Below are 19,708 nucleotides of genomic sequence, written 5' to 3'. Positions count from 1 at the left end.
AAACTGTGCCATCAACATCAGGCACGAGTAAAGCTGGAACTTGCCCCCATCTCCTGTTGCTGACAATCCTTCAGCCCTACCATTTCCTGCCTCCTCTTCCTCCTCCAGCCTGCTCTGGCCTGTTCACTCAACACCAGCCCTGTATGCCAGTTGTTGTACCGTACTACTGTGCTTTTCAATGTACTGCACTGAAGATTAAAAGTCTATTTTTTGTGTTTGTTTTTTGATGTGTTACTTGTGTAAAAAGTATTATGAACTACCACAGTACAGTACTACATAGCTGATTTTGTTAGCTGGGTACCTAGGCTAACTTTGTTGGACTTATGAACAAATTGGACTTAGAGCACGCTCTTGGAATGGAACTCATTTGTATGTAGGGGACTTACTGTAAATAATAGATTACTCTAGATATTGGCTTCCTGTGCATGATATAGCAAGATAAACTGCATGAGTCCCTACTAGAACCACCCTCCACAGACATACAGTCAGATCCATTTTTAGACAGGACAAGTGAGAGCCTCCTATTTCCTGGGCATTCCATGTTAAGGTATGCTTGAGTATATGAAATGCTCAGCTGATTTTACGAATGGCTTGGACTTCTCAAAACCTTGAGTATCTTTTCTGCAGACTAAAGAGATTGATCCCAAGTAAAAGGAATATCCAAGGAATATCTCAAAGGGTGCTCCTCTGCTAAGCAGCCAAAACAGAACCCCAAATAGTCACAGGGTATCCCCACAAATACCTGCATCAGGTTCTAGGAAGACTTCCTCAACCTCTCTGACTAGTCACAACCCCATAGCATAAACACTCATACCCTGGACCCCTTCTCCTGCCCTGCATTTATCCCAAGTGAAATGTCACAATTTTGTAATTATTTGATTACACTAGACCTCAGCACCATAGTCCCATACACACATCTGCTATTCTTACCACTGTCTCCCTAGAATTTAGCACAGGGTTTGGCACATACTAGATACCTAATCTATAGAATGAACGGATCTATGACTTAAGCAGTCAGTTTGATGATGAAAAATATTTCTAGAACATCTAAAGATTTCTCTTAATTTTAATACCAGGAACAAAGTCCTGTGGACATCATATAAAATACTAATATAAGAAAGACTATTTCAAAATCAACTGGGCATCCTTATTCACCAAACTAAAATTTGATCCCATAAATCAACCCTGAATATCATTAGAAGGACTGATGTTGAAGCTGAAGCTCCAATATTTTGGCCACCTGATGCAAAGAGCCGACTCATTGGAAAAGACCCTGATGCTGGGAAAGACAGAGGGCAGGAGAAGAAGGGGGCAACAGAGGATGAGATGGTTGGATAGCACCATCAACTCAATGGACAAGAGTTTGAGCAAACTCTGGGAGGTAGTGAAAGACAGGGAATTCTGGTGTGCTGCAGTCCATGGGGTGGCAAAGAGTTGGACAGGACTGAGTAACTGAATGACAACAACATGCTGTGTACCACATACAGAAGGGTGGTCCACACCATAGCAGTGTAATGGTAAAAACATGTGCTCCAGATCCTTTCAGATCTGGATTCAAACGTTGGGTTTTCCACAGTCAATTCTGTGACCTTGGATAAATTACTGAACTGCTCTAAGCCTCAGTCTTCTCAACTGTAAAATCAGATTTATTCATAAGATTGTTGGAAAGATGAAATGAGTATACACATATAGGGTTTAGCAAAGTGTTGGTCATATGGTAAGTGGTCAGAAAATGTTAACCCTTCTTAAACATCATTCATTGTATCTTAAAACAGACTATGGCAGCAGGAAAAAAAAAAACTGGAAAATAATGATTCTCAAATATTTTCAATCCCCTGACCGTTTCTACACCACAGCTCATCACGCCTGGATCCCATTGTTTTGGTTTTTACAATTGTGCAGTTAAGTCAGGAGTATCTTGGATGAAACACCATAGATAAGTCATTAGTTTACACCAGGAAGAGAAACTGAGAAACTGCAGGAGAAAGCCTAAGTCCCCAGCCAGGGGCCCCCTGTGCGTCCCAGGCCTTAAATACCAGCTCCAAGAACAGAGGGAGATGATGTGATCAGGAGGTCAGGAGGGCACTTAATTTTACTTGGACTTTCTCAGCAGGCCCCGGGTCCCCACAGATACATACTGCCCTCCTGATAACGAGAAAGCATCAATTTGCCTTCATTTCTGAGACAACAGGACAGTTCAAACCAGATCCGGTCTCTATCAACTGGAACACAGTAAGTTTGAGGGTGGCAAGATTAGTAAACTTCAAAAGGTTAGGAGGGCTTGATAAGCCAAGGGCAGGGTTGGGACTATTTATTTAAAAGCTTACAGTGCCTGAAATATTCCATCTCAGTCCCCTCATTCCCCCACCTTCCTTCCTCTTGACCTTTCTGTGACCTTCTCTCAGCTCTCAAAGCTTCTCGTTTTGGGTCAGCTGCATTTCAGTAATAGCATTTCTTGCCTAGTAAAGTTTCCAAAGACACATCCCACACCTCCTTCTCCTTGGGGTCCCTTGAGGGTTTAAAAAAAAGGAGATCAACATTTACATTGGTAAAATACACTCAGCTGTGAGGCAGGTTTAATCTTTTTTACAACCGACCCCTGCAGCTGTGCTGTCTGCTTTACCAACGCCCCCCAACCGGCACTGGCCCTCTGCCTTCCTGGAAATAGCTTTCCCCAAAGAGCCTTGGGACACGCAGTCCCAGCCTCACTAAATATAGTTAAACGGAGATCTCAGGCGTGCTGTAACCAGATGGGATAACTTGAGTGGGGTTTCTGGATCCAGGAAATAGAGCAAGGAGGGACAGAAGGGGACCTCAAGGAGATAAAGCCACACTGAACCAGCCTGTGCCCAGAGAAGGCATACCAGAGTAAGGTACCTGGGTTAGGGAGAAGTTGGGAAGCTCTTTGGTGGGGGGACATGAGGAGGGGAAATAGTCGCTCCTGATATTCCTCCCTCAAACAACCAAACTAAACTCCTACAGCCCTCCCCCCTCCTCCTTTTAATTGATTTTTCAAGAATATGTGGTAAATAGAGCATGAATCACCCCAAGGTTCCTGGGCAACAACTCAGGTCCAACTGGGTCCCCTTAACAAGAGCAAAGAAGAAAATAAGAACAAGGGGAAGAAACGGTTTAAGAAAAAAAAAATCATTAAAAACTCATCTTTAAAGTCACCCCAAGGTCTGCTTTAAATATGCTTTAGGAAAGAAGGAAACCTAGCATTATTCAAAAAAACCCCATGGGCGGAGGAGCCTGGTGGGCTGCAGTCCCTGGGCTCGCTACGAGTTAGATACGACTGAGCGACTTCACTTTCACTTTTCACTTTCATGCATTGGAGAAGGAAACGGCAACCCACTCCAGTGTTCTTGCCTGGAGAATCCCAGGGACGGGGGAGCCTGGTGGGCTGCCGTTTATGGGGTCGCATAGAGTCGGACACGACTGAAGCAACTTAGCAGGAGCAGCATTATAAAAACAAAGTATCTCTCACAAAGCTTGGAGGGGTCTTCATACCACCCAGAATACAATCCACACTATAACCATTCAAAACCCCACTCAGATTCTCTGCTGTGACCTACATTTTCCTGTGACAGAAAACAACAAAATTCTGTAAAGCAATTATCTTTCAATTAAAAAATAAATAATTTTTTTTTAAAAAGTGAGCTATTTTTAGGTTTATTGCCTAATTCTTAAAGAGTCACAAAATGAAATAATGATTTAGGAAAGTACAATGACACAGGTAAGCAACAGAAAGATGGATAAAGAAGTGGTGGCAAGTCCATTCAATGTAAATTATAGCAGTTGAAATATATGGACGACACGTTTCAGCAGGGATAAATCCCCCAAACGTAATATTGAACAAAATGAGCAGAGTATGAGAATCATAAAGTCTAATGTTACTTATAGAAAGTTTAAAACATGCAAAATTTAACTACATAGTTATCCCTCTGTATCCCAGGGTTCCACACCCATGGATTCAACCCACACAGATAAAAAAAAAAATAAAAATTTTAATTCCAGAATGTTCCAAAACAAAACTTGATTTTGTTTCAAACTGACAACTATTCATATAGCATTTACATTGTATTTACAACTATTTAGGTAGCATTTACATTGTATTAAGCATTATAAGTAATCTAGTCATGATTTAAAGCACATGGAAGGATTGACATAGGCTATATGCAAAAACAGCTGTGCAGTACCATTTCATATGACACTTGAGCATCCTTGGATTTTGGTATATGGGGGAACAGTTCTTAGAGCCAATCCTTCACAGATACCAAGGGACAACTGTATACTATTTATGGATAAATACATATGTATATGGACACATATGTAAAGTGTAAAATATGCAAAAGAGAAATGATGAATGCCAAATTCAGAATAGTGGTTTCCTCATGGGAAGAAGGAAAGGAAAAGTAAGGTAAGGAATGTTCCAAGTGCTTCTACTTCTTTGGTTTTTCTTTTAAAAGTGATGTGAAACAGATATGGCAAAACAATAAAAGATTTGAGAAGCTGCAATGAGTTAATGCTGTTTATTCATTACGGCTTTTTAATGCTTTACTGCATTCTTGAAACATTTTATTGTAAAAATGTTAAGAATTTCAGACAAGAGTCTTCATATGAAAGTCAGTATACAACTTTAGACACCCACTGAATCCAATCACTCTTCCATGAGTATCAGGGAGGACCTTGGGCAGGGCCCCTGGGGTCCACGGGACCAGCTCCAACCTAGTGCAGTCCTAACCAGCCTTTGGTGAGGAGTATACGGACCAGAGGGCTCCCTTTTTAAAGCTCTTATTAAATCTTTTCACCCAGAGGATTCACAAAAAAGCAACCATTAGATATCTAAAAGCTTCCATCAGGAGCTGTTAAGGAGGAAATGGAATTTAACAAGCCTCCTTCAGACTAAACATGGATACTTGCAAGCTTGGTCTTTAATTGTCAGTTCCACTACTGGGAGAGATGACATCTGGCTGTCACCCTAGCTCTGATGCTAGTGAATTACATCATCTTGGGCAAAACCATTGACTTCTCCACGCCTCAGTTACCTCATCTGCACCTAGAAGACCTCAAAGGTCTGAGCATTAAGGGTCTATGGTTCTAATCTGAGAATTAAGACTGGGCAGGTGTAGATAAGCAACAAACACCTCCCACCCATAATTTATTCTAGGGGTGCTGATGGGTCTCTACTCAGCCCATCTCTGGACACATATCCTGTGCCCCTTATAAGTTTCTGTAGCTCAAATGCCCATCACCAGACACTCATTAAATACCACATTATAATGAAAACGACACCTGGAACCATAATCACACCTTGGTGGTGTTTAGTTGGTAAATCATGTCCAACTTTTGTGACCCCCCCAAGGAATGTAGCCTGCCAGGCTCCTCTGTCCTTGGGATTTCCCAGGCAAGAATCCTGGAGTGGGTTGTCCATTTCCTTCTCCATCTTCCAAACCCATGGATGGAACCCAGTTCTGCATGCAGGCAGATTCTTTACCTACTGAGCTACCAGGGACTCACCCCTAAGCCTCAGCAATATACATTATCTCTTAATTCCCACACTATTCCCACACTACTTGTAACATAGATAAGCAAACTAAATTAAAGCAATTTATTTAAGATAGTTCAGTTCAGTTGCTCAGTCGTGTCCAACTCTTTGTGACCCCATGGACTGAAGCATGCCAGGCTTCCCTGTCCATCACCAACTCCCTGAGCTTGCTCAAACTCATGTCCATCAAGTCAGTGATGCCATCCAACCATCTCATCCTCTGTCGTCCCCTTTTCCTCCTGCCTTCAATCTTTCCCAGCATCAGGGTTCTTAAGGGTGAAATTCAAGCTTCAGGGCCAAATCTTCAAAATTCCAAGTTTAAATCCTTTCCATAAAAAAGCAATTTCCTCAGATTAGCCTTAACAGAAGGAATAGAATCCTAAAAGAAAGCAGGAGTAAGAAGGAAAGGAGGAGAGTTAAGGGAGAAATGGTCTTTGAATGAGGTCTGCAGCAAGGGGAAGATGAAAAGAGAGTGATACAGACAGAAAAATCCTGTCTTAGTCATTTTGTATAAGGATAGTTATATAATCTGAGAAATCTGTATGCAGGTCAAGAAGCAACAGTTAAAACTGGACATGGAACAATGCACTGGTTTCAAATTGGGAAATGAGTACATCAAGGCTGTATATTGTCACCCTGCTTATTAACTTACATGCAGAGTACATCATGTGAAATGCTGGGCTGGATGAAACACAAGCTGGAATCAAGACTGCAGGGAGAAATATCAATAACCTCAGATATGCAGATGATACCACCCTTATGGCAGAAAGCAAAGAGGCCTCTTGATGAAAGTGAAAGAGGAGAGTGAAAAGGCTGGCTTAAAACTCAAAATTCAAAAAACTAAGATCATGGCATCCAGTCCCACCACTTCATGGCAATTAGATGGGGAAACAATGGAAACAGTGACAGACTTTATTTTCTTGGGCTCCAAAATCACTGCAGATGGTGACTGCAGCCATGAAATTAAAAGATGCTTGCTCCTTGGAAGAAAAGCTATGACCAACCTGGACAGCATATTAAAAAGCAGAGACATTACTCTGCCAACAAAGGTCCATCTAGTTAAAGCTATAGTTTTTCCAGTAGTCATGTATGGATGTGAGAGTTGGACTATAAAGAAAGCTGAGCACCAAAGAATTGATGCTTTTGAACCACGGTGTTGGAGAAAACTCTTGAGAGTCCCTTGGACTGCAAGGAGATCAAACCAGTCAATTCTAAAGGAAATCAGTCCTGAATATTCATGGAAGGACTGATGCTGAAGCTGAAACTCCAATACTTTGGCCACCTGATGCAAAGAACTGACTCACTGGAAAAGACCCTGATGCTGGGAAAGATTGAAGCTGGGAGGAGAAGGGGATGACAGAGGATGAGATGGTTGGATGGCATCACTGACTTGATGGACATGGGATTGAGCAAGCTTGGGGAGTTGGTGATGGGCAGGGAATTCTGGAGTGCTGCAGTCCATGGGGTCACAAAGAGTCAGACACAACTGAGCAACTGAACTGACTGATAAGGATATTTCCCTTCAGAGCCTGAAGGGTTGTGGGTTGTAGTATTGCCATGATTGACAGGGGCTGAAAACAAGCCACCGAGCTGTACAAGACTGTTATTACATGCAAACTGTCTTCCTCTCTAAATATTCCTACCAAAAGCAAGCTGGAATGTAGCTGTGCAATGCAGGAGAGATGATTTGTGTCAATTGATGTGTGCAGTCCATGGCACCATATGTGACCAGTGAATGACAGTAGTGATGGAAATGATGACAAAGATGGTGATGACCAAATCAAGAAATTATCTAAGGTTACTCCATAACATCACATAGAAAATGGTTCATGCAGCCTAACAGGTGCACCACTGGGCTTTCATTATTCATGGTGTTTTCAACAATTAATGGTATTTCAACAATTAAAACTGCTTTAACATGATCCAGTTTCTTTCTCTGTCTAAAGTGCTAGGTTCAAAAGGGTTTTCTCAGCAAACGTAATCCTCCCTGTCTCTTTTTCTAAAGGGAATTCAAAATGACTCTGTAAGAGAAACATGAGGAAGTAAGCAGAGGGGCCTTCTCTAAGTACCATTCCACAAGTTTATCGACCTTTTCTATAAGCAGAATGGAAGAGAAGGAACAGAATTAACAGGTACTTCCACATAAGCAAATTAAATGAACACTTTAAAGAGGAAAATAGAATTATTGTATCCCTTCTCTTGTTACAAATGCCCTATTGCAAGGCAAAGATTTTCTTTTCTCTCCTAGAGGAAACCTCCCTCCTGGGTTCCCTCCTCCTTTCAACTCCTCACAAATGGAGTTGTCTTATATAAGATTCCTTACAAAATATTTCAAATAACAAGCTGTTTTCTCAATTATTTTATTTTTAACTACAAAATGCTGGGGATGGAATGGAGAAGACACCAAATCTTTAAAACCACCATAGTCCATGCTTGTTCAGATACTTACATATGTTGGTAAGTTTTTCTAAAAAAGCAATTTAACATAAATTTAGTAATTTATTCCCATAGGTTAAGATTTATATTTGCAACTACTGAATGCAGTTAAAAATAAACAAGGCTTTAAAAATAATTTTTAAAATCAATAAAGTGGTTTCATTTTGGAGATCACAAATATATAACATACATGAGAGTGAAAACCCAACTACCTAATATTAGCCAAATACATAAGTACATGAGGTTTGGCACAGTGGTTCTTGTGATCACATTAAACAGGGATTCAAATGTGCTATTTTTCAAACAACTCAGAAGTGAGAATGATGAGCCCTAGGAATCTGTGTTAAGTCATTCAAAAATGGGTCATGGAAAAAACATGCATATAAAGAGTTTAAACAAAATTGTTTCTGGACACCGGGAGTGGAAAAACTACTATTTTCATATTAATTTATTAATTTAGATGTGTGTGCATGCCAAGTTGCTATAGTCGTGTCCAACTTTTTGCAACCCTATGAACTGTAGCCCACCAGGCTCTTCTGTCCATGGGATTCCCCAGGCAAGAATACTGAAGTGGGTTGTCATTCCCTTCTCCAGGGAATCTTCCCAACACAGGGATTGAACCCACATCTCTGGCAGCTCCTGCATCTCAGGCAGATTCTTCACAGCTGAGCCACTGGGGAAGTCCTTTTAGACATGTTATTTTAAATAGAGATGAGCACCAGTGTTGACAAATTAAATTTTATTTGACTAGTTCATCCATATTCACAAAAATATATAATTTTTAAATTGGCAAAACACTCTTACTTGGCTCTTAATTGGCTTTTATTCAATGGGTGTACATTAAATACAGTAGGATTTCACTTCAAAAGCAAAGACAAATAAATCATTCATAGCTTTTTTTGGGGGGGGGGGGTTGGGGATAAGTCAGAGGCATACAGAGTAGCCTGGAGGAGGAGACTTAAAAGGAATAGCCCATCTGCTGGAGCATCCATGTGAGTTCAGCACAGTGTCTGGGCTCTCAAGGCATCCTGCTTCCAGCATTGCCCCCAAAGGAACTTCCCTTTGGAACACATTATACAATAAGATCTAGTTCCACCAATCTTGAAAGTGGCTGGCTCTGAATTAAATCATCTTTCTCCCAAATCAGGCAATGGGGCTTGTAGAGACCAATGGGGCCTGTAGAGAACATTTTGTTGTGTTTTGTTTCTGACATCTCTGAAAGTTTAAAGAGGGTTCACCTCATAACCATCATAAGCCAGGAGGAAAAAATTATTTCCCCCAATTCTGACTCAATATGTCACAGTAAAGACTCCATTCTACAAAAAATCATAGAGTTGTAGCAAGAAGAAACCCTGATTGTCTACGAAACATTTCTTCCTCAAGGTAGAAAAATATCCCTTTACATATTTTGCTTGTGTTGGCAATAAGAGACATTTCTTTTAGGTCCCCAGAAAAGCTTATCAGACATTTTTCCCCAAGCTAAGTAGAAAAGCTCCTATTTCTATTGATGTTAAAATAAAATTAAGTTTAAAGCTCTTAATACTTGGTGGATCTTTTCAAGTGAATCCTTAGCTTTGACTTACAGAGAGGGTAGATTCTCTTTCACACTTTGTTGGCATCACCACCTCCACGGGAGACATTTGTAGCTCCCCCCAACTCACATGTCATGTGATCGCCGTTAGAGGTCACCACAATTGAAAATCCATTTCCAGGAACTAAGATAGCTACTAAATCATGAGGAGAAAAAAGCTATCAGGGCTGAGAATGTCACCATGAAAAAACCGGGTCCCCTATAATCAAGTGGATAGTGTGTTATCCTCAAGCTCAAATGTTTTTCCTTTAAGTTCTATTATTTTTTAAAACCACTAATATATTAACAGATCCTAAATAACACTCTGCATGAGATTCTAAACATAAAAGAATTTCTGATTTTGCTATTTTTAAGTCAATAATATGTGTGTGTGTATGTGTGTGTGTGATTCTATGAGCTTGAGACTTTCCATGTGGTCAGAACTTTTCAGTCCTTTCAACATATAACAGGGCAGCAAAAAGTAAAGCCAGACTAGAGAACCACTAATCCAAAACTTCTCAAGACTGGGAAAGGAAACAAAGGATGAATGGCCCCATACATAACCCAGAATCCATCCCTCTGGGGTGATATTCAAACTTGGGTAAACATTGTTGATTGGAGAAGGCAATGGCACCCCACTCCAGTACTCTTGCCTGGAAAATCCCACAGACGGAGGAGCCTGGTAGGCTGCAGTCCATGTGGTCGCTAAGAGTCGGACACAATTGAGCAACTTCACTTTCACTTTTCACTTTCATGCATGGAGAAGGAAATGGCAACCCACTCCAGTGTTCTTGCTTGGAGAATCCCAGGGACGGGGGAGCCTGGTGGGCTGCCGTCCATTGGGTCGCACAGAGTCGGACATGACTGAAGCGACTTAGCAGCAGCAGCAGCAAACATTGTTGATAACACTCTAAGTACTTTGTGCAACACTCAGAGCAATAATGCAAATGGAAACCAGGAATACTGATTTTTCAATTAAACAGAAGCTAGTTAAGGTGAGATGCCGTAAAGTTGAGGAAGACATACTGAGACTTCTCAAGGGCACTGAGTGTTGGGAAAGTGAATTAAGAGGGATGCCTAGAAAAGAACAGGTTGAGGAAGAATGGATGGGTGAAATTAATTCAGTCAGTGAAAGAGATTAAAGTTTGGGGAAAAAATGGTGTATCTAAAGAATGATCCCCAATGGTTTGGAATTCCAGAATGCCAGGCATTAAGCAATTAATTTGCCAGTAGAAATCCAAGAAATGTATTTTCCTCAAGGACTAGTGAATCCATACCATGAATTAAGTCATGAAGTCAGGGGGAGGAGAGTTAGGTCCCAAAGCTCCATCACTATGAAACATCTCCATGTAACATCGTGGGGCTTTGGTCCTGGCCCTGGGAATCCCCACACTACCAAAAAGTGGATTTTTTATTGTGAATGTCTGGCTGGTGAATGATGTGCTAATGAGGCACCAGCTTTGTTCCGATTCATCAGGAATAGATATAGCAAAGATATAGAAAAATGACCAACGAGATTCTGATTTAGGCTCTAAGGAAAGTGTGATCCAAAATTTTCTCTGGCAAGAGATTCACATTCTTCCCTTCTGGGCTGGTCAAATCACAAAAACTGCAGTGTTCCCTTGATTTAGATGAAAGAAATAAAAATGCTTCTTCCACCATGCTCTATGTACCATGAGGTCAGTTCCAGCTCATCTCTGAAAACTGGAATACTAATTCCTATTAAGCACTAAAAAGCTCTGCTTTGTTCTGTTCTTATTTTTCATTTTCAGAATCAAACAATTTTTTTTTTTCATTGCTTGACAGAGGAAGGGGGAAATGGTGCTCCCAAGTTAGAGGAATAAAAAATTTTAAGTCATTTTTTTTCTAATTACTTCATGTGTTAATCATCATTTCTTAATATTTTACATTTTCTTCATAGTTTAACTTCGGCCTCAAATCATCATCTCAGCTCACATCTAGGGATGGAAAGGAAAAATTAAATGCAAGGGCTTAGCAGTCAGGTAAATCTCTGTTCAAGTCTACATTCTGCCAGTTATTAGCTACTTGACCTATGGCAAGTTAATTAACCTCTCCAAAAGTAATAGTATCTACTTCAAATAGTGGTTATGATTAAAAGGAGGGGGGAAATGCAAAGCATTTAGCACAGTGCCCAGCACACAGTAAATATTCGATAAATGATATTTTAAAACATTCTTCCTATGTTTTCATAGTCACCAGAGAGACAACAGTTCTAAAGCTTGACTATACCAAGTATTAAGAAGGATGTATAGCAATAGGACCTCTCATACCTGACCACAGGGAATGTGTGGCAAAGTTGGAGGCCACAAATTATTACTGTCTAGTATACTCACCCCCAAAGATATGGAGGATATGTGTTTCTCTCCCTTTGATTCTGGGCAGGCTCTGTGACTACTCTGACAACAGCATGTGGCAGAAATGATATTATGCAAGTTTCTATGTCCAGGCTTTAAGAGACTGGCAGTTACCACTTCCAATTTTTGGCACATTTGTTCTTGGAACCCTGAGCTACCATTTAAGAATTCAGACTGTCCTGAGGCCACTATTCTCTGAGAATCCAACCCATGTGGAAAAGCCCTGGAGGCTGAGATACTATGTGAAGGAAGAGACCAAAGAACACCACGATGTAGATACATGAATAAAGAAAGCCATCCTAGCATGGATCCTCCAGCCCCAGGAACCTCAGTTTACACCACGTGGATCAGAGACAAATCACTCAGCCAAGCTCTTCCCAAATTCTTGACATGCACAATCATGAGCAAACGAATATTGTTGTTTTAAGCATTGGGACAGTTCATTATGCAATGTTCGGTAACTGCAACAGAATGAAATTTATACAATCACCTTGGAAAGCCATTTGGTATCACTTGGTAAAGTTAAAGAAACATACCAATGACGCAATGAGTCCACATCTACAGAACCTCTTGCACATATGCACCATGAAATTGGAATAAGAATGCTGATAGCAAGTGTTCATAATAGGAAAAAAATGGAAACTCAAATGTCCATCAAGAATAGAAGAGATAAATATGCAGAGGATATGCACACACAAAGATGCCCAGCAGTACAAATTAATGAATTTTAGCTTCACACATACACCTAGATGATCTCAAATTGAAAAAAAAGGTAATCTTGAAAGAATAAACCATGTGATGGAAGAAAATACAGAGTATTATTCCACTTATACAGAGGTCAAGAAAAAATGAAATAATATCCCTGTATACATATATATTAATATATATGTGTGTGTAGGATAAAAAATTTAAGCAAAGGAATGAATAACATAAAATTCAGAATTACGGTTAACTCTGGGGGAGGGCTTTGGATGTGGTCAGGAAGGGGTGCCCACAAGCTTCAAAGATATTTGTGGTGTTCTATTTCATGAGATAATTGGAGATGGGAGGAGGGGTGATTTATTAGTATTCTTTAAACAGAGGTTGGCAAACTTTTTCTATAAAGGGCAAGATAGTTAAGTATTTTAGGGCCATATACAAGGTTTCGTGTATCTTCTTCTGTTTTTTTCCATAACACTTTAAAAATGAAAAGCCACTCTTAGCTCACAGGCTCTACCATAAGAGGCCACAGTCAAAATTTAGCCCACACGCTGCAGTTTGCTAATCCCTGCTTTAAACTATTTATATGCATCACACTGTCTTTTGTGTACATGATATATTTCTCCTCCACCTATCTCCTCCAAAAAAAATTAAAGAATTAAACAGGAAGATCGTGTGGTGGCCACAGATTATTTATTATCTGTTATCTCTTTACAGAGAAAATATACACATTCTTCCTAACCCAGACCAAAACCCTACCCATTAAGCCTCCAATCTGTTGACAGCTCCTTTGTACCACTTCAACTTAAAAAAAGAAGCTGCACTTCTTTCCAAAATGGGGAAAAGGTAATGAAGTGAACAATTACTCTTGTCTACTCTAGACTCTGAGTAGATTCTAAATGACAAAGTTAAAACAGTCATAGTAGTTCAGACTGTTGCTTGGGCAGGAGGGTAGGAAGATCCTAGATAAAATTCCCATTTGGCCAAATTATGATCCTCGACTGCCATCATCCAAGGAGTGTCTGCTCTTAATTCAAAGCTAACATTTCCTGGACCTCACCACATGCCAGACACCAATCTCACACACTATGCATACTTTCATTTTATTCCTCACAACAATCCCATGTGGTAGATACCACTATGTACCTTATTTTACCATAGTGGAAACTGAGGCACTAAGAGACTGTCACTGGCTCAAGGTCACACAGGTAGAAAGTGATGGAGCTGGAATCCACATCCAGGAGGCTGGATCCTGATCCCACACTCAGACACAAGACTACTCTAATTGCTAAATACATTTGTCTCCTCACGGTAAATGAAGTGGTATATTTATCCCCATTCTACAGATAAAGAATGTGTGCTTGCTGGCCTTGATCCAAGAAACTTGGCTGGAGGCTAGGACTGAAAATAATGCTGCTCATGTTGGTGAGACCATGTTTTGGCTTATTTAAGGGACATTTCACAAGTCTCAACTTGTCAGTAATGGGCAAAGCACTACTAAGAAAAAATAGGTAAAAATGTGAGGTCCGATACGTGACAAGCTGCAATTCTTCATCAAGGCCGTAAGAAAAGTAATTTTGCTCCAAGAGCCCAAACTTGCTGTTTAAGGGAAGTGAGCAGGGAATGGAGGTTATTGCTGAGATAAAGAGGAAAGCTTGGGAGGTATGAAATGGAAAAATAATCAGTCTTAATTCAACCAGAACCAGAATGTGGAATGGTCATTACCACTTATTCAACTAGCATTTTTAAGCGCCCAAACTGTGTGCCAAAACCCAGGGCAGAGGCTGGGATACAATGACAAACATGCCACAGTTCCTCTCCAAGGGTCTGGAATATCTCTCCTTGGGTCCTCAGTGGAATGTGGTTTTAAAAGACTGCAAGTGGACAGAGGCAGGAGAATGGAGGAGGTATGACCTCTCTGCTGGCCTCCCCCTGCAGCCAGGGCAGAAGGTAGATTCACACCCAGCTCTGATGAACTTTCCCTGCGGGATTTCTTGTTGGCTAGAGTTCACAACTGCCTTTTCTCCTGAGGCCTGGAGTGGGGATGAGGTTGCTGTAGGAAGGAAGATGACTGTCCAAAAAAAAAGAAAAAGACAAAACAACAGACCCTCAGAGGTGCTGTTTTGGGCCTGAGTGATTCAGAAATTTTCCTTTGGTACTTGAAGCTCAGATTACATAAGAATAGCACATCTGCTCTAAATCATGATTCCTTTCCTCCATCTACACCCAGCCTGGGCCAACCCTTCAAATTATAATGATCCAGAAAGAGGGCTGAGTTTGTTTTTATTTTTGCTATATGGATTTTGTGGAGAAAGTAAGAAGAGAAAGTCATGCAATAGGCCATCCCCAGAGAGATTACTGAAAAATTTTGTTCAAGACTCCCTTCTCCCACCAAGTTTTCCTATGCTGGAGAAATTTATTTCTGTACTGGAGAAATCTGGGGACCATGCGGCTCAGAGAAGGCCCTGATGAAAGGACCAATGTACAAACAGCAGGTACAACAGTTATTGGGTAGAAATGTCCCAGGGAAGAGGTGTCACAAAAGCCGCTGAAGCTGCTGGCATGTAGGTGCTGATGTATTTACACTATGATGCTAATTTCAGGGCCAGCTGCCAGCCACTGGCTCCTCCTCTCCCCAGTGGCTCTGCACAGTGAAGAGCCTAAGTATCACTCATTTGGCACATCTAAAGGAGGCGTCTGAAGTGGGAAGAAATCTCTCCCTTTTCCTAGTGGCAGCAAATATTATCCCCCCAGTGAGTAATCCAAACTGGCCAGAAACCTTCTCTAAAGACTGCTCCCATTTTAACATAGAGCTCCATTTCAAAACAAGGCCCCTGGTGCAGAATCCCACCCAGGCCTGTCCATCCATTTGGGCTTAGAACCCCCTTTCAAGCAGTCAGTACGATTGTCTGCTTAGGGAAAGACATTACAGTATCAGTGGCTGTGATACCTCAACCAGGAGTCAAACCACTTGAGGAGTTTATATGCAGAGGTTAGGCCATACCCAGACCTATCAAACCACAGTTTCCAAGAGTGAGGACCAAGAATGTGTATATATCAAAGCCCCCAGGTTGAGAATAACAACTGAGGACCAATTCAAGAACATTTGTGGTACCTTCTTATACTCATTGAGCCCATGTCTCAAGGGTCTAACAGCCCAAAGGATCTGAAACTAATTCGCATTCAGGGTTGAATGAGTAAAACACATTCATATAACATATTCACATTCACATTAAGCACAGGTTCCTGCATTTTAAATGGACTCTGCCCTAAAGAAATGGCAACCCACTCTAGTATTCTTGCCTGCAGAATTACATAGACAGAGGAGGCTGGTGGGCTATGGTCCACAGGGTCGCAAAGAGTCAGACACAACTGAGAACATAAGCATGCCCTAAAGAAATGAATGACTTTTGAAGAGCGGCAACTCCAGTCCAGTAACAGGGTTCTGATAAGAACATAGATGGAGCACATAAACATCCAAGATATAGCTCAATTATATCAAGTTCAAATATCTTATTCCATAATCCCCCAAAGCATCCATAAATTAAAAGCCACAGGCCCCAGCATGGGATATAGAAAGTATCTTTACTATGCCCATAAAGTACCCTCTATTTACTAAAGTTCCATCAGTACTTTTTACTATGATCAAGACCACAGCAAAACAATAAAATGAAACCAAAAACAGTGGAATTTTGAAATGACTTTTTTTTCCCCAAATGAGGAATCCATCATGAATCAGGTACTGAAATTTGAAAACTAATACAGATTAATTCTTCCAGATGACCCTAGGAAACAGGTTAAAATTTTCAAATTAATAGAAACTATAGCTGGGGGAATGTAGAAGGAACAAGAAATATTTGGGGGCACTAATAAAAGCAAAGTGTCTGGCATCTGAGCCAGAAAGACTGAAGGGGCAGACACATAGGGGGACTGAGGGGAATGCTGATGCCTGGGGAAGACCTTCCTAGAGTTCCTATACATTCTCCACTGCCAATGTCATGATCAGAGTCACAAGATACAGATGCTTATCCCTCCAATTTCTAATTCGAGCTTTGCTAAAACCTGCCATGTGGGCAAAGCTACAGAGCTCTGGACAGCTGGGCCCTTGCAAGAGGGGCCCACTGACTAGCAGTTCACTCAGAAACCACAAGAGGCGTCCCAGGCTGGCTCAGTGGTAAAGAATCCACCAACAATGCAGGAGGTACAGGTTTGATGCCTGGATTGGGAAGATCCCTTGGAGAAGAAAATGGCAACCCACTCTAATATTCATGGCCTGGGAAATCCCATGGCCAGAGGAGTCTGGCAGGCTACAGTCCAGAGGGTCACAAAAGAGTCAGACACAACTTAGTGGCTAAACAACAACAGAAATGAAGGGCCAAAAAATGGAGATGTGATGCATTACAGCCTCATTAGAAGACTTCCACAAAAATCACTGCATCTGATAAGGAATAAGTAAAATTCTCCCATCCCCTTGCATAGGAAGATGGGGAAAATCCTGTATAACCTGGGAAGAGGCCAAAGTGATTAGAAGGCTTGAGAGGCCTGGGAAGAAAGAAACAGGAGAAGATAAGATAAAATAAACAAGAGGGAAAGAAAGATAGAGACCAATGTTAGTATAAGTAAGACATTCATTTAACATATATTTATTGAACACTTTCTTCCTTTCTTAAATTCCAAATCCCTCATTCGAAGCCATCCAACTGCTGAGCTACCCCAAGCATGGTCTTCAACACACTCTCAAATACAACTCTTATTTTCGCCAGAGCTTGCCATTAATATACCCCATTTCCTATTCATGATTACCCCCATTTCCACGATTTTGCTCATTTTGCCTGAAATGCTTTCCTCTTTTCCTTTCACCAATTCAAATCCTAAACATTCTCCAAAATATCCAGCTGAAGCGGCACTCTTTGTGACATCTCACTGGGTGTATATTACATTCCACACAAACACTTGATCTTTTTTGTGTTGAACTGTTCTGCTTCTGACTGGAATGACAAAGAACCCAGAGAGGTTGATTAATTAGGTGGAGATTTGATTTAAAATTAGAATGAGGAACTCATTTTCCTATAAAAATAATTATATATGATTTACTAGAATATGTTTTACTATATTAATAGTCAATTGAGATTCTAATTGCTACTGTAACACTTCATGGGAAATATATTTTTAGTTCCCAAGAACCAATTTACAAATAATCTTTTCAAACAAAACACGTTTGTAAAGTGGATATTGCTTCTGTGAGGCAAAACGGAAAAGAATGATTAAAGAAATGTAGAATATGAGTCATCTTAGGAACTGAGTAACAAGTGCTTTGAGGAAGAAAATTGCAGGACAGTTTTTTTTTTTTTTTTTTTTTTTAATTTGCAATTAAAATACAAATCTTCTTGACCTCCTAGCTCTTACAGGTAGTCAATCACAGTTGGTTGTAAGAATTTCTATCTCCTCTTCTACACTTGACTCTTCAACAGTTTAAGATCTCATTAAATTTTTGTTGATTAAGTCAGTACCAGGAGGTTATTCTGTTAAACAGTAACATTTAATAGAAAAACAGTAACTAGAAACATTGGTAAAAGCCTCCTTCGTAACTCGTATGATGACCTTTCCTCAGAAGACACAGAGTGGGGCCCCTTCTTTCAGTTTTCTGAGCTCCCCTCGGGACTCTTGGGGTTTGTGGACCGTGTTCAGCAAATATTCTGAAATTGCCCGGCCACTGCTGGCCAAACCTGCTCTCTATCAGCAACACTTTCGCTCCTGCCTTTTAGGGTTGCCTGTAACTGAGCATAGACCTTGCCAGGAACACTCCTTGATTCATGGCATTTGGCTGGAAGTAGGAATAAAACCCAAATGAGTGTGGGCGATACTCTGAACTTGGAATAAACTATTCAGAACAGTTACGTGTTTACCAAGGTTCTCATTAAAATACCACACCCCTTAATATATTCAGCTTACAAGAAGCCAATTTTTTCCTCAAAGCACAACATGTGCTATAAGGTGAGAGGTGTTACTTCCTATTGTTTAGAAGGAACAATTACACCCATAATTTAATGGACTTGTTTCATGGAGCGAGATAAAGTATTCCTGACTTGAATTAAGAAATATAATGAAGCAGGTCATTTGTGGTTTGAGTAAAAGCTTGGGATCACGGTGAGCTCCTGCTGTCAGGGGTAAAGCGCATATGCATAGCCTTTGGTAACTCGATACTAAACATTAAGGATTCTTCTCCATCAGTTGGTTCCAGGGCCCCGTTCCTTCTAACAACAGCAAACCTTTCCAAGCAAACTTTGCAAGCCAGGCTTGCAGTTAAGGTTAAAATACTAGCTTCTCCCCTACCCAGATATATCAAGGTACTTAACTTTTCTAAGCCTTCATTTCCTTATCTGTAAACTGGCCACAATAATAATAATTTCCTTATAAGGCTTCTGTAAGAGTTTAACTACATTGTGCCTTAAAGATGGGGTGACTAGAATGAAGAAAGGGAACCTGGCATGGTGCTGGCTATTTCTTGGGTAATACTATTGGCATTAAGCACAGAGAAAATTAGTCATCTGCCTTATTCCATTTGCAAGTCACACAGCTTGTAATTTCACCCCCTCACCCTAAATGCTAACATAAAATACGGGTAGAGGCTTCATCATTTAATACAGTTTTCAGGCTAATTATTCTATTTCCAAGTCCCAGATAAGTATGAACAGAATACTGTCCAACTTCATGACTGTCTTAACTCCTTGTTTTCTTCTGGGTTCTCCACTAGCTGCCAGAAGAAATGAAAGCAAGGAGAGAGAGTAGAAAGAAGGGACAGGGAAGGGAGGAAGGCATGTGAAGGGGGAAGAAGGCATGGGAGAGCTAGGAGGAAACCTAAAGGTAGTTCCTTGACCTGGCTCAAAGAGGTTTGCAGAATAGACCATGCCAAGACTCTTAAATCTTACAATGCCTTTGTTTCCAAGCAGAACTATGTCTGACACTAACCCTTCAAAACCAATGGGTGGTCTGTCTCTGACCTTAAGGATCCCTGAAAAGAGTCAAAGCCAGCAACCCCATTTCCCCTACTAAATGAAACTTCACTCCAACCTAGCAGCT

General features: G+C 40.7%; 1 protein-coding gene across 48 annotated transcripts in view; it reads right to left on the bottom strand.

Annotated features, from left to right (window-relative positions):
• LOC129621605 (potassium channel subfamily K member 5-like) overlaps positions 1-19,708 on the bottom strand; it is a 382,936-nt gene that overhangs the window by 268,058 nt on the left and 95,170 nt on the right. For 2 of the 48 annotated variants that reach the window (XR_008699513.1, XR_008699501.1), the window contains one exon: positions 8,707-11,512. The exons of 45 other annotated variants lie outside the window; for them this stretch is intronic. The gene's annotated coding sequence lies outside the window, so the exon portion shown is untranslated. Of the gene's footprint in view, positions 1-8,706; positions 11,513-17,325; positions 17,617-19,708 lie in introns of those variants that run through there. One more of the 48 variants, XR_008699538.1, reaches the window with a different exon arrangement.

Source organism: Bubalus kerabau, chromosome 10 (genome assembly GCF_029407905.1).
Source record: "Bubalus kerabau isolate K-KA32 ecotype Philippines breed swamp buffalo chromosome 10, PCC_UOA_SB_1v2, whole genome shotgun sequence".
Taxonomy (NCBI): Eukaryota; Metazoa; Chordata; class Mammalia; order Artiodactyla; family Bovidae; genus Bubalus; species Bubalus kerabau.
This window is presented reverse-complemented; position numbering and strand designations above follow the sequence as displayed.